The sequence below is a fragment of the Anabrus simplex genome, chromosome 14 (assembly GCF_040414725.1).
Source record: "Anabrus simplex isolate iqAnaSimp1 chromosome 14, ASM4041472v1, whole genome shotgun sequence".
Lineage (NCBI taxonomy): Eukaryota > Metazoa > Arthropoda > Insecta > Orthoptera > Tettigoniidae > Anabrus > Anabrus simplex.
In genome coordinates this window covers 70965091-70981813 of record NC_090278.1, presented here as the reverse complement: position 1 = coordinate 70981813, position 16723 = coordinate 70965091, and the positions used below count along the sequence as shown (strand labels likewise).

The following is a 16723-nucleotide window of genomic DNA, read 5'->3' as shown; positions in this document are numbered from 1 at the left end:
AACAGTTAGATAAATATTTGTTAAAAGATGTGAAGTTCCTGAAGAAATTGATGTGTATGAGGTGAGGATAACAGGATTTTCCGCTCTTGTAATAAGCTTGGTCTATCTGCGGACGACATCGCGATGAGGGCAGCTTCTTTGTGCACTGCGATAAGGATCGCTTTAATTTAACGCGTCAGATGGGCTCGTGGTGGTCTTGAGTGTTGAGCCCCATCGCACAAGAGATGGCGCGTCAGATATGAAAGCTTCAGGTAGGGTTTTTGACACAGGTACATTCTCCCTGTGACAGACGGGAATATAGAATGTTTGTGGGAGGTTCGGGTCTGCTTTACTGGCTGACCACTGATGTGGCTGGCTGTCTATGGATACAGCTCTGTGCTCACACGTGGAAAAAGCAAGCAATTTCGTAGTTTTATATAAAATCAGAACCACAGAGACGTGATATTTTATTTCAGAAATATTACTTGTTTCGGACGGGATTCGAACCATGGTCGAACTGATGAGAAACAAGTGATGATCCCACTCTGTTCCCCACGCCACCTCGCCCAGATGTGGCCTGGAAGGGTAGATCATTTGATTCGCCGGCAGGGAGTAGGCCTATACAGAACCCTTTTTCTTTTTTGCTTCTGAACGATATTTGCTAATCAGTATCACCGTCACAGAACACTGGATTTCGACGCTAGTTAAAAAGAAAGAACTGAAACGGAACGTCGAAACTGACGAGCAATCTAGTTTCCCACTTTCCCACCAGGCAAATGCTAAGGCTGTACCTTAATTAAGGCCACGGCCGCTTCCTTCCAACAACTAGGCCTTTCCTATCCCATCGTCGCCATAAGACCTATCTGTGTCGGTGCGACGTAAAGTCCATAGCAAAAAGAAGACGAGCAATCAGTCAGATGGCATCATATTAAAAAAAGACTGCACACAGTAGCTGAGGCCATATTATTATTATTATTATTATTATTATTATTATTATTATTATTATTATTATTGGTTTAATGTCGCACTAACACACCAAAGGTTTTTGGCGACGGAAGGATGGTAAAGAGCCAGGATTAGGAAGGTCTTAACTATAGTACAGCCACAGCATTTGCCTGGTGTGAAAACTGGAAACCACGGAAAACTATCTTCAGGGCTGCCGACGGTGGGATTCGAATCTACTGTCTCCCGAATGCAATCTCATAGCTGCGCGTCCCTAACCGCACGGCCAACTCGCCCGGTATTACAGTATTATTATTATTATTATTATTATTATTATTATTATTATTATTATTATTATTATTATTATATTTCTGCAAGTTGCTTTACGTCGCACCGACACAGATATGTCTTACGGCGACGAAGCGACAGGAAGGGGCTAGAAGTGGGAAGGAAGCGGCCGTGACCTTGTTTAAAGTACAGCCCCAGCATTTGCCCGGTGTGAAAATGGGAAACCACGTAAAACCATCTTCAGGGCTGCCGACAGTGGGACTCGAACCCACTATCGCCAGAATACTGGATACTGGCCGCACTTAAGCGACTGCAACTATCGAGCTCCGTATTATTATTATTATTATTATTATTATTATTATTATTATTATTATTATTATTATTATTATTATTATTATTATTATTTAAGGAAAAGCCATATTTCATTCCCAATGCCATTTTAACCGAAACCTAAAAAATGACTTTGAATGACGGGTCCCTGACCCTGTTTAAAGCAATTTTATGTTGCATATAAATGCATATTTCGGTCAATTTTTATTGTTTTGTTTATATTTTGGTCTTTTTAGTCATATGTCATATTTGGTTATATTTTGAGCATTCTTGTTTAAACTGAGGCGTCGTTTTTAGCAAGGTACCTATCGTCTGCGTCTATCAATAAACACTTAGCCAAGAGGTCGAAACCCCCTCCCCACTCCTTCATCGAATCAAAGCTCCAACCCCATCAATCCTCCAAACCCGCCAAATCTCCTGGCCAGAGAGAAGGCGTTGCCTTCTAGGTGGCCCGCCCCTCCCCTTCGAGGAAGGGAATGAAAACTTTCCCTAGGTCCCCAGGTTCAAACACAGCATTTCAAAATACTGTAGTAGATGTATGTTTCTTTTACCGAAAGAGATAGGTATCTGGTTTAGAAGACATGCTGTATGAACGTACGCCAACAGATACCAAAAACATTCATTTTTGGTTATTTTTTAGAAAACAGAGTGAGAACTACGCCTCGGTGCTGTGATATTGAATGAATATACAGAGTGTCCTAAAAAACACCGACAATCCTTAGTATGTTGTGTGGGATGGCAAACAGATCCGTTTTCAAGAAGGAACCCATATCCAGAAACGCACGGCTTGGGCGCTGTAGCGCATCGAAATGAGAGATGCGTGTGCGTTCCGCATGTCGTCAATAAACCCAACATGAGTAGCACATCGGGCTCATTACTAACGGGGTTCGAACTGTGTACATCTTACGTCATTGCATAGCCTACACCTGCTGTGCTGAGCCTCACGCACATAACCCAATACGTGCGGTTGTTCTTGAAGAATTTCAATCACTCCGTGGACTCGAGCAGTAAAGTCCACTGCTGACGTTACAGGACTGTCATACACCATACTCTTCGTACTACCTACGTCGGACTGTCCGGGTTCTCTTAGTCGTATCTCGATGGCCGCAAACGTGTGTTTGGAAAACGTTCCGCATACAATCTTGCAGCAGCCTTACCACTGCAATCCGCTTTGCCGTATGCAAGCACCATGTCGGTCATTACCGCAGCTGTGAACTGGTTCATGTCGCTAGTGATGGGCGAATGATACGGAAGTTCGAGCAGGCTCGAGTCGGCCCGATACGCTACGTAGGCTCGATGCCGTATCGAACCTGTTCGAACTGTCAGGCGACACCACACATCGACTAAGCGGAGCGCGGACGGAAAATTCGTCCTATTAGATTACTACTAGGTACACTCAGTATATTTATGTGTGGGGGGTGGTGAACACAACGTTCTCAGTGAACGGAAAGAGCATTTGTTTAAGTCTTTCTGGCAGGACGAACAACAGATTGGTAATATTTATTTCGTTAATATGTACCTTTGCATTTTACATTTTGTCCGCTCTTCAGAAATACCTTTCTGTATAACTTTGTCGTGTTTTGCAGGCTTAATGTTGTTAATCATTATTTTCAAGTACCGATAGTTAACATGTTTTTCGTATGCTACGAGCTATTATTTTCTCATTAATAATTAGTAATACATTATTATTTTATTTGCTATTGGCTTTACGTCGCACCGACACAGATAGGTCTTATGGCGACGATGGGACAGGAAAGGGCTAGGACTGGGAAGGAAGCGGCCGTAGCATTAATTAAGGTACAGCCCCAGCATTTGCCTGGTGTGAAAATGGGAAACCACGGAAAACCATCTTCAGGGCTGCCGACGGTGGGGCTCGAACCCACTATCTCCCAATAATACATTATTATGTCCGCCTCTGTGGTGTAGTGGTTAGTGTGATTAGCTGCCATCCCCGGAGGCCCTGGTTCGATTCCCGGCTCTGCCACGAAATTTGAAAAGTGGCACGAGGGCTGGAACAGGGTCCACTCAGTCTCGGGAGGTCAACTGAGTAGAGGTGGGTTCCATTCCCACCTCAGCCATCCTGGAAGTGGTTTTCCGTGGTTTCCCACTTCTTCTCCAGGCAAATGCCGGGATGGTACCTAACTCAAGGCTACGCAGGTGAGGCCGCCTGGGCGAGGTACTGCTCATCCTCCCCAGTTGTATCCCCCGACCCAGAGTCTGAAGCTCCCGGACACTGCCCTTGAGGCGCTAGAGGTGGGATCCCTAGCTGAGTTCGAGGGAAAAACCGACCCTGGAGGGTATGCAAATTAAGAAAGAAAGAAACTACATTATTATAATAGACGAATTTGTTATTACTTCAGACAGAGCAGACAATGGCCAGTAGAAAAAGGTCATGGACTTGGGACTACTTTGAAGAGCTTCCAGACAAACGAGTAAAATGCACGCGATGTGATAAAATATTAAAACGATAGTAAAAATACATCGACGATGATAAGATACTTAAGAATTCATAATATTCGTCCTTCGTCGAATGACACCATTCCAAATGAGGGGGAGATACCTCCACGTAAACGACGTCGACATATGCAGGTAAAATATTCTTAATAGGTTCCGTTTTGTTTTTCATGAATAGCACAGTGGACGGCCGCTCACATTTGACTGGCGAAAGGCTCAGAATGTCCGCCTGGACAGGGTCTACATAGTTTACTGTTGAGGTATACAGTTTATACCGATTTTACGTGCGTAAGCATTACGTTATGAAACCATCAATTTATTAATTGATTGGCAATTAGTCCGCCTCTGTTGTGGAGTGTTTAGTGTGATTAGCTGCCACCCCCGGAGGTCCGGGTTCGATTCCCGGCTCTGCCATGAAATTTCAAAAGTGGTGCGAGGGCTGGAACGGGGTCCACGCAGCCTCTGGATGTCAACTGAGTAGAGGTGGGTTGGATTCCCACCTCAGTCATCCTCGAAGTGGTTTTCCGTGGTTGCCCACTTCTCCTCCAGGCTATTGCCGTGATGGTACCTAACTTACGGACACGGCCGCGTCCTTCCCTCTTCCTTGTCTATCCCTTCCAATCTTCCCATCCTCCCGCAGGGCCCCTGTTCAGCATAACAGGAAAGGTCGCGTGGGCAACGTACTGGTCATCCTCCCCAGTTGTATCCCCGACCCAGAGCCTGAAGCTCCAGGATACTGCCCTTGAGGCGGTGGAGGTAGGATCCCTCGCTGAGCCCGAGGGAAAAACCGACCCTGGAGGGTAAGCAGATTAAGACGAAGAAGAAGATGGGCAATTAAAGGAAACGATGCCGAAAACCGAAAAAGTAGTTAGTGGGTCGTAAAGCCAATAACGAACAATGGGGTTCTTTACTTCTATGGTTATGGCCCCAAACAGAAAATAAACACCCCTTACATCCTCGTTTTAGAGCGCTGGGGAAATCGGGCTAGAAAAATATAAGGGCCAAGAATAATAATTTTATTGGCTTTACGTCCCACTAACAACTTTTACCGTTTTCGGACACGCCAATGTGCCGGAAGTTAGTTCCGCAGGAGTTCTTTGCGTGGCATTAAATCTACCGACAAGAGGTTGACGTATTTGAGCTCGAACCTCGGCCCGTATCGGGTCGGCTCGATCCCGCTCGAACACGAGTATCGTTTGCCCATCACTAGCTGTAGCCCGAGTTAGACTCCGCCTTCGGTCACGTGACTGCTCGAACTTGCTTCGAACAGGCTTGAACCTCACCGCCTATCGGGTCGGCTCGATCCTGCTCGAACACGGGTATCGTTCGCCCATCACTAGCTGTAGCCCGAGTCAACTGCGCCTTCGGTCACGTGACTGCTCGAACGTCGGCGCGTATCGGGTCGGCTCGATCCTGCTCGAACACGGGTATCGTTCGCCCATCACTAGCTGTAGCCCGAGTCAACTGCGCCTTCGGTCACGTGATGACTGCTCGAGCTTACTTCGAACAGACTCGAACCTCGTACCGTTTCGGGTCGGCTCGATCCCCCTAGAACACAGTTATCGTTTGCCTATCACTAGCTGTAGCCCGAGTCAGACTCACCCTTCGGTCATGTGACAGCTCGAGCTTGCTTCGAACAGGCTCGAACCTCGGCTCGTATCGGGTCGGCTCGATCCCGCTACAACACGGGTATCGTTTGCCTATCACTAGCTGTAGCCCGAGTCAGACTCACCCTTCGGTCATGTGACAGCTCGAGCTTGCTTCGAACAGGCTTGAACCTCGGCACGTATCGGGTCGGCTCGATCCCGCTACAACACGGGTATCGTTTGCCTATCACTAGCTGCAGCCCGAGTCAGAATCCGCCTTCGGTCATGTGACAGCTCGAGCTTGCTTCGAACAGGCTCAAACCTCGGCGCGTATCGGGTCGGCTCGATCCCGCTAGAACACAGGTATCGTTTGTCCATCACTAGCTGTACCCCGAGTCAGAATCCGCCTTCGGTCTTGTGACAGCTCGAGCTTGCTTCGAACAGGCTCGAACCTCGGCGCGTATCGGGTCGGCTCGATCTCGCTAGAACACAGGTATCGTTTGCTTATCACTAGCTGTAGCCCGAGTCAGAATCCGCCTTCGGTCATGTGACAGCTCGAGCTTGCTTCGAACAGGCTCGAACCTCGGCGCGTATCGGGTCGGCTCGATCTCGCTAGAACACAGGTATCGTTTGCTTATCACTGGCTGTAGCCCGAGTCAGAATCCGCCTTCGGTCTTGTGACAGCTCGAGCTTGCTTCGAACAGGCTCGGTCCTCGGCGCGTAGCGGGTCGGCTCGATCCCGCTAGAACACAGGTATTGTTTGCTTATCACTAGCTGTAGCCCGAGTCAGAACCCACCTTCGATCACGTGACTGCTCGAACTTGCTTCGAACCTCGGCGCGTATCGGGTCGGCTCGATCCCGCTAGAACACAGGTATCTTTTGCTTATCACTTGCTGTAGCTCGAATCAGAATCCGCCTTCGGTCATGTGACAGCTCGAGCTTGCTTCCAACCGGCTCGAACCTCGGCGCGTATCGGGTCGGCTCGATTCCACTAGAACACAGGTATCGTTTGCTTATCACTAGCTGTAGCCCGAGTCAGAATCCGCCTTCGGCCTTGTGACAGCTCGAGCTTGCTTCGAACAGGCTCGAACCTCGGCGCGTATCGGGTCGGCTCGATCCCGCTAGAACACAGGTATCGTTTGTCCATCACTAGCTGTAGCCCGAGTCAGAATCCACCTTCGGTCTTGTGACAGCTCGAGCTTGCTTCGAACAGGCTCGAACCTCGGCGCGTATCGGGTTGGCTCGATCCCGCTAGAACACAGGTATCGTTTGCTTATCACTGGCTGTAGCCCGAGTCAGAATCCGCCTTCGGTCTTGTGACAGCTCGAGCTTGCTTCGAACAGGCTCGGACCTCGGCGCGTAGCGGGTCGGCTCGATCCCGCTAGAACACAGGTATTGTTTGCTTATCACTAGCTGTAGCCCGAGTCAGAACCCGCCTTCGATCACGTGACTGCTCGAACTTGCTTCGAACCTCGGCCCGTATCGGGTCGGCTCGATCCCGCTAGAACACAGGTATCTTTTGCTTATCACTTGCTGTAGCTCGAATCAGAATCCGCCTTCGGTCATGTGACAGCTCGAGCTTGCTTCGAACAGGCTCGAACCTCGGCGCGTATCGGGTCGGCTCGATTCCACTAGAACACAGGTATCGTTTGCTTATCACTAGCTGTAGCCCGAGTCAGAATCCGCCTTCGGCCTTTTGACAGCTCGAGCTTGCTTCGAACAGGCTCGAACCTCGGCGCGTATCGGGTCGTCTCGATCCCGCTAGAACACAGGTATCGTTTGTCCATCACTAGCTGTAGCCCGAGTCAAAATCCGCCTTCGGTCTTGTGACAGCTCGAGGTTGCTTCGAACAGGCTCGAACCTCGACTCGTATCGGGTCGACTCGATCCCGCTTTTACACGGGTATCGTTTGCCCATCACACGCGTAGAGAGCGGGATCGAGCCGACCCGATACGCGCCGAGGTTCGAAGCAAGCTCGAGCAGTCGCGTGATCGAAGGCGGAGTCTGTCTCGGGCTACAGATAGAACGTGCAGATTAGCAAGCAGCATATGAAGTGAAGCACCTTTCACACATGTGTGTATAATATTTATAACGAAGGTGCGTGCTTTCACATATTACTACATTCAGTCATTGACGTATATCTTATGATGAATAAAGGTTGGCCATAAAATTAGAAGGCTTAGATTATGATAATATGCAATGAAAATGACGAAGGATGTACCCGTAATATTCCCCGCGTATTAACAGAAGTATTTCCTCCCAAGGCAGTACTTGTGTGCCATGTAACAACTGCACGTTGGACGCAACATTATGAATAAAAAAGCAAACCAGACCCCATGGCTCAACAGCCCCGACGGGCCATGGCCTACCAAGCGACCGCTGCTCAACCCGAAGGTCTGCAGATTACGAGTTGTCGTGTGGTCAGCACGACAGATCCTCTCGTCTGTTAATCTTGGCTTTCTAGACCGTGCAAAATTATGAATACGGTAATATTATTCTTACAATGCGATGCTTTGGGCGGCTAAGACAGCCGGCAGCGCCTCAGGCGAGGTTCTCCTTCTGTCCTCAATGTTGGGGGGTTTGAATCCACTCCTTGGGAGAGTATTACCCTTGTTGCTCGTATAGAAGTCTTTGAGTAAGAAAGGATTGACATCTCATCAATCGTATACACAAATACATGTATAAATATTATGATGCAGCAATGTTACTGTCTGATTGCGTGGTATATAGGCTATATGAAACTCAAACGTGACTCGCGATTTCAAGCTGTATTATTTACAATAATTCTGGTCAATCGGTTCAGTAGTTTTCGAGCCCATCTGGAACAAATAAAACAAGACATCATCTTATGGTTTTAAAAATCCTGATCCTACCGGGTATCGAACCCGGGACTCCTGCAACCAAAGGCCAACACGCTTACCATTGAGCCATGCACGCGAGCGAGAAACGTGTCAACAACAACTGCAGGTAAAATATACATTTTTAGTCTTGTAACCATTTAAATATATAACTATTACGACACGTGAATGGTTTCCTTTTTCTGTCTTTATACGGCCCAAACAACACATTTTAGTAGAGGATTGGTTTATTCGGATGGAGGCATGTGTAACGAATCATCGCACAAACAAAAATTTTGACTGTCTCCAATATATAGGTATGGGTCGAAATTATATTATGTACAAAATACACGGAAGTAACAGTAGAGAGGACGAACCGGTACTGTCCAGCATAAATACTCTTACATATCCTTCTCAAGTTTGCTGGGTGTTAGTAACAGCAAGGCGCTAGGTTGCGGCGCGCGCAAAAGCTCGAGCAAAGCTCGAACAGGCTCGAGCTCTGACGTCATCTGTTCGAGCAGCTCGAGCCGGGCTCAAGCACATCACTACATGTCGCACTGCTGTTAACAATACTACTGCACTGGCAGTAGGACTGTGTGGAGGAAAGTAGCGCATGCGCAGGAATGTTATTAGGCTAAAGTCGTCCATCCGCAGTACACAGATGACTAAAGTGTTGCATACCTTTCGTGTTAAGACACCAAATCGGAACAAACTGTCACAGCCATTCTCAGACTTCGACGCTTTCCAGCGCCCAAACCGTGCATTTCTGGACAGGGGCACAACACACTAAGCCTTGTCGGTGTTTTTTTGAGGACATTCTGGATAAAGTTTTAATTTACTCACTGTAGCTCTGTCAGTTTGGATGAGTAAATGTGTCTGCTGTATTATAGCTATCCCTTTTTCACACGTTTAATGTTAGTGATACTCTTAATACTTTCTACCTATCCTAAAATGTTAAAGTCATATTTTACCTTTTTTAAGCCATATGCAGTTGGGCATATGTGCTTAGGTCATAAACTACTGAACCATTATATTATGATGATGATGATGATGATGATGATGATTATTGTTATTATTATTATTATTATTATTATTATTATTATTATTATTATTATTATTATTATTATTATTATTATTATTATTATATGCGAATAAGCCCATTAAGACTACGGAAAGTACATAGAGGCGTGCATTTGACTTCCTCTGTGCCCATTTTTCTTTCATCCTCTTACTGTGGGCTTCCTTTCTGTCTTCAGACCAAGTTGTTCCACCCTTCTTCTTTGGTCTTTCTTCTTGGTCAGCTTGCCATTTGCGAATTTTGGATCTGAAGATTATCCTGTTTTGGACATCTGCTGGTGTAATTCTTGTCTGTTTCAAATCGGTTTTGATTTCGCCAATCCATTTCATTGTGCCTGTTTTGGTTTTACTCCTGTTTTCATAAAATTAGGCTATTTGTTTGGTAAGTCTGCCTGGATGCATTCTCTTAAAACCGAGCTCGATAGCTGCAGTCGCTTAAGTGCGGCCAGTATCCAGTATTCGGGAGATAGCAGGTTCGAACCCCACTGTCGGCAGCCCTGAAGATGTTTTTCCGTGGTTTCCCATTTTCACACCAGGCAAATGCTGGGGCTGTACCTTAATTAAGGCCACGGTCGCTTCCTTCCTACTCCCAGCCCTTCCCTGTTCCATCGTCGCCATAAGACCTGTCTGTGTCGGTGCGACGTAAAGCAACTAGCAAAACATTCTTTTAATATGTCCATAGAATCTTAGCCTGCGTTTTCTAATATCACTGTGAATATATGTGTAGTGTTTGATTTCCTATCTGCCTCTAAGTTGGTATTGTCCGTTGGTGAGTTTTGGTACGATAATTTTTCTTGTGATTTGTGTTCCTTTTTCAAAGTTTTCAATGTCTGCTTCCCTTTCCTGATCGATAAAGACATTCCGGTTTTGTTTTTTTGTTTTTTTGCTATTGGCTTTTACGTCACACCGACACAGATAGGTCTTATGGTGACGACGGGACAGGAAAGGGCTAGGACTGGGAAGGAAGCAGCCGTAGCCTTAATTAAGGTACAGCCCCAGCATTTGCCTGGTGTGAAAATGGGAAACCACGGAAAACCATCTTCAGGGCTGCTGACAGTGGGATTCGAACCCACTATCTACCGAATACTGGATACTGGTCGCACTTAAGCGACTGCAGCTATCGAGCTCGGTGCATTCCGGTTTAATGACTGTATTGTAATGCCTTAGTTTTGTGTGCTTGGAGATACATTTTTTGTTATAGATATTTTGGGTTTCCATCTTTTGACATCTAATTTCATTGGCTTTTTTTTTTTTTTTTTCGAGTCCATTTTCCTGAATTGTTTCAGCAAGATATTAAATTGTGATACTTGTTTAATTTTGCCATATTTTGTCTCCATGAATTTTGGTGCATGTTGGTTGCAGGTCGTGTATTCTGCCTTTTTAAAAGATATCTGAAGGCCGACTTTTTCCGCAATGTCTTTTAAGGAGTTCGATCTGATTTTGGGCTGTTGAAATGTCTCGGGTTAATACTGCTAGGTGATCGCAAACGCTAGGCAATCCATCACAAGTTTTCCTCTGCCTAAAGTAATTGGTTGGTGAATTTTGAGGACCAATTTCTGTTTGCACTATTTTTGTATCAATTTTTCAAGGACGCATCTTGTCTTACTGCCCTTTTGATTTCAAAGGGATTCCCCCATGAACATAACCTTGGACTTCGTTTATTAATATTGACAGTTCTAAGGCTGCAAATAGGGAGGAAATTGTCATGAGAGTGGCGTATCTATGGAAGGGAAGTACGCTCTCTCAGGTGAAGAGGACGCAATTTATGACCATGTAAACACGAGGTAATTTACGTCATTTTTTTTTAAATCTGTGGAGGCAGTTCACCGTCTCCATTGAGAAAATATCGTACTGTAATAATCCGAATGATGAACCCGTAGTTCACTCAAGTACTTGTCCTTGAAAGCTGCCTGTTAGACATGCTAACATCGTCATTATACGGCTGACCTTTTTACGCAACTCCGTTAGCATATCTTGAAAACTACGAAGGTTGTCAAGGAAACCACTGGCTGGCATACTGTACCTCTACCACCTGCATACCGTCAAGTATGCAATTACCTCCTCAATTTGTAAGTATTAATGTCCTGTTAAAATGCATGTGCGTCAGACTGTGCAAAGATAATTTAAGATAATTGTGTCCTACCTTCATTTAAAAAGGGAATTTATTTGCCTAGCTATTATCGTTATTATTAACCCTCCGCTACACACGCGGAGTAAAATGCCGAGCCACTATTTTTAGTTTGTATTACTAAGAACTGAGTCCGCCTCTGTGGTGCAGTGGTTAGTATGATTAGCTGCCACCCCCGGAGGCCCGGGTTCGATTCCCGGCTCTGCCACAAAATTTTAAAAGTAGTACGACGGCTGGAACGGGGTCCACTCAGCCTCGGGAGGTCAACTGAGTAGAGCTGGGTTCGATTCCCACCTCAGCCATCCTGGAAGTGGTTTTCCGTGGTTTCCCCACTTCTCCTCTAGGCGAATGCCGGGATGGTACCTAACTTAAAGCCACGGCTGTTTCCTTCCCTCTTTCTTGCCTATCCCTTCCGATCTTCCCATCCCTCCACAAGACTCCTGTTCAGTATTGCAGGTGAGGCCGTCTGGGTGAAGTACTGGTCATTCTCCCCAGTTGTATCCCCCGACCAAGAGTCTGAAGTTCCAGGACACTGCCCTTGTGGCGGTAGAGGTGGGATCCCTCGCTGAGTCCGAGGGAAAAGCCGATCCTGGAGGGTAAACAGATGATAATGATGATGATGATTACTAAGAACTGACGCCACTCGTTAATTTGATATCTTGTGTAATTTCCTGACACATTCGTTCGCACTCTTTCAGTTGATCCAAATGTAATCGACTACTATAACTTGGAAAAAATTCTCTAACACATGGACAAATAATGGAAATATCGATTATTATTATTATTATTATTATTATTATTATTATTATTATTATTATTATTATTATTATTATTATTATTATTATTATTATTATTATTATTTTCACTTCAGTTTTCTAGCATTAATGAAATAACCATCAAGTAGAACATTATCATGAACTACAGCAAGACATTGCTGCCCATAACCTTCAAACATGCATCTGCCTTCGCTGCATGATGTAGCGAAAATGCTACATTCATATTTCATGATTTTTAGTAATAAATATTATAAATTGAGCATTATCAGACATTTTTGCTAAAAGAGAAATACCTTGTGGACAGCACAGTATTTTTTTTATACACTTCAGTCTTCAGCGTATCACCCAGAATGTTATTTCAACAGCACTCATACACATACAGCCGCCATGACACATGTCCAACTGCCATAGACAAAGATAACATAGCTCATAGGTGGAGAATATGATTACATCTAGCCCTATGAATGATCACTTTTGGAAGTACAGATGTCAACGATATTATGTGCATAGTTAGATGTGCCATCTTTTAGCATGTTACGGAACTACAACAAGAACAATATTATGTAGCGAAAACGCTACAATATGCAGTGTACGGTTAAGCCCGTATACCTACATTCGGAGATGGCATTTTTCAAAAATCAAGAAATGCCTGAGGGTATTGAACCAAGGAATACATTTCAGAATGAATTATGTAAACAAGTTATAAGTTAATTTGCCTAGGATTTGAATAAAAAACGAAAACAAGTAAAGAAACAAGCGATTTTCAGCTGTTTATTCGGGACTCCATTTATGCCGGAAGTGATGTTCGATTTTTTTCTTCTTTTTTTTCTTTGATAGAGCTATTCAAGACTCACAGTCTGAAACCTTTCCGGGCCCTTTAGACCTTCCTTCAACTTTCAGGACAATTGAGGAGATTGCTTAACCCCTACTTTGTCTGCTAAACAATGTTTCAATATTTAAAAGTGTTTGGCCTTAACGTTACTATTTTGAGATACTGTATCTAGACTTTAATATGTTGTATACCACTCCTCAAAATTAATCTATTCTGAGTTGTGATGGTCAACGATATGATAATTAGGGCCCGAACTTTTTAAAAATGCATATGCGCATATGTTAGTGCATATACAAGCGTATTTTTCTCATATGTGTGTGATCGATTATCCACGATTTATGAACGTAATGAAAAGAATAATGAACTCTGTATGTTGCACATCACTTGGAAACATGAGAAACTTTCCCTTATCAAGGAAAGTTCTTTCAGTGTCGCAATACAAGTAGGTAGATGTATAATGACGCTTTTCACACCAGCAATTTCCTTCTATCCGATATTCCTTTCTTCTTCTCCTTGCAGTAGCCTCCCAAGGTTTGCTTAAACAAGTGCGTTCATCTGTTAACTTGCCCTTCGTCTATTGCAGTGTTTTACCAAATTAAACTGGATTAAACTGTAAAAACTCCTAAAGTCTTTGCCAGAAGAACGTTCCAAACAGTTAGTGCCGGTATACAAGTATCACCCAATTACGTTCGTCGACGTAGAACGATCATTTTCAGCGTATCAATTAATCCTGTCCGATAACAGAAAGTCGTTGACTCCCGAAAACATTAAAAATGGTTGAAACCTACTACCATGCATCATTTTTCAAGGAATGAAACTTGTTTATCAATTTAATAGTCAGTTCAAATTAAATAATGTGTTTGGTAATTGTATTTTGTTTTATTTTTAGTGCATATGTGCATGCATATTTTTGGAGGTTTTAGTGCATATAAATCCGGGCCCTAATGATAATCGACGGTCTCCAATCCAAATAAAGTTTGGGGGTATTTCTGCAAAGGGCAGTGAAGTGCCGGCCGGTTGGTAACCCTACAACTTGATGTGTGGGTAATAGGCTGCTATAAGGGGCACACTCACATAATGTTTATACAGCGCCCTGATTGCTCAAGAGCACTCTAGGTCGCCTGTGATTTAGTACTTATCGATTGTTTAAGAGCCGCCAACCGCTGCTGCAAGGGGAGGCCTTGTCTCCCTCACCCCCCCCCCCCCCCCCCCATCTCGAGTTACCGGCTGAGCACAAGCCTGATGAAGCCGTGATTCCAAGCTCCCAACCAACTCACTTTAAAGATCGGTGCAGAGTTACCGAGGAAAATTAACCAATATCCGACACATTTACTGCCTGAAGGAAAAAATATACCCTCGACTTCTGTCCTCGTAACACGAGATTACATTCCAGAATGTATTAGAGTTCTACCATCTAGCCCAGGTTTAATAATAACAAAATAGTGATCGACGGCAGATCTATAGTTGGGCCCACAAGAGGAGTCTGGCGTTGTCATAGTTACCTCCATCTGTGGCGTTTCACCCTTTCATACAGACCGAATACAGAGGTGCCAACTTTTACGGATTGTCCGTAATTATTACGGATTTTACCTCACGATTACGGAATTACGGTTAAAGGGGAAGTTATTACGGAAAAGCTGACATTATCACAAAAAAATAATTTTCTACGGGAAGGAGAAAAGAAGGAAAAATAATCAATCCTTTCGAGCGTTTCTCCTAAATCCTCCTCGTTTCAATGCTTGTGAGTTGGCAAAGATACTTATTCGATCGTGACTTCATTTTGCTACCTATAAGCGTTGTAAAATTCATTGTGAATGTAGGAGCTGCTCTTCTCCACTACAAATCCCTCAGTAATCTTGTATTTACCGAGCTCGATAGCTGCAGTCGCTTAAGTGCGGTCAGTATCCAGTGTTCGGAAGATAGTAGGTTCGATCCCCACTGTCGGCAGCCCTGAAAATGGTTTTCCGTGGTTTCCCATTTTCACACCAGTCAAATGCTGGGACTATACCTTAATTAAGGCCACGGCCGCTTCCTTCCCACTCCTAGCCCTTCCCTGTCCCATCGTCGCCATAAAACCTATCTATGTCGGTGCGACGTAAAGAAGAAAAAAATCTTGTAAAGTGTACCTGACAGTTGACAGAAAGATAGAGAATGAAGTGGGGCCTACATTAAGCATATCTGCACTGGAATCGCTTATGTTATCACAGTGAGAAGGATGCTTCAAAAACTACATTGAAAAGCAGCTGCTGCGTAAGAAACAAGCTACAAGGAATGGGCAGCATTTAAATTAACATTTTATGTAATAATCCTAGCGGTGTAGCCTATGAAGTTCTACCTGTTTTATCACAGAACTTACAGGTTGTGTGCAAATTTTGTGTAATATGATATAATTTCGAATAGATTGCTAGGGGGTAGGGTGGAAGGGGTGTCATTATCGATAAGGAAGGAGCATGCTTTGGACTTGACTATAAATTTTTCTCGGGGGCGGGAGGCGATTACTGATAATCCAATTCTAAGGTTGGCACCTCTGCGAATATTTAATCAACTATGTAGGCCGTTCCTAAGCTCGTGCTAATAATTGCTGCATTTTAGACAGAACACGTCATTGCCGATAAATATCACATTTCATAATCACTAAACTGACAATAACCCACTAACGTGGAAGGATCATGTTGAATCTATCTGTGACAAACTGATCCCAGCTATTGGCATTTTAAATAGACTGAAATACAAAGTTTCTCATGATTTATTGAAAAGTATTTTCCAAGCGCTAATTGAGAGCCATATTACTTATATGATCCATGTATGGGCATGTTTTTTTTTCTTTACGTCGCAACGACACAGATAGGTCTTATGGCGACGATGGGATAGGAGAGGCCTAGGAAGTGGAAGGAAGCGATCGTGGCCTTAATTAAGGCACAGCCCCGGCATTTGCCTGGTGTGAAAATGGGAAACCACGCAAAACCATCTTCAGGGCTGCCGACAGTGGGGCTCGAACCCACTATCTCCCGATTACTGGATACTGACCGCACTTAAGCGACTGCAGCTATCGAGCTCGGTTATGGGCATGTTGTACTAAGGAATTATTCACTAGAGTTGTTATGCTGCATAAAAGAGCATTGAAAATACTTTTTAAATTGCCTCTGTTAACTCCTACTGAACAATTGTACAGACTGTTCTCTCACTTGATAGCCTACGACAGAAATCTTCATTGGTTATGATATATAAAATTATTCGTAATTTGGCACACTCAAATACATCATGTAAAACAAATTCAGTAATTCACAATTATAATACAAGAAATGCTAATAATATCCACTGCACTGTCATCCGTTCAAATAAATATGGAAATAACTCCATATGGCATTATTCTGTTAGTCTCTACAATAAACTGCCGGAAGATATAAAGAACGCCTCTTCAATAAAAATGTTCAAAAAGAAGTTAAATAATTATCTTAAGTAGAGAAAAATGTAAATTTAACGAATTTTGAAA

The 16723-nt window shown here is 44.2% G+C and overlaps 1 protein-coding gene across 1 annotated transcript in view; it reads right to left on the bottom strand.

The window, feature by feature from the left end:
• The window catches only part of opa (odd paired), a 254002-nt gene that overhangs the window by 154034 nt on the left and 83245 nt on the right, over positions 1 to 16723 (bottom strand). The gene's annotated exons all lie outside the window — the stretch shown is intronic.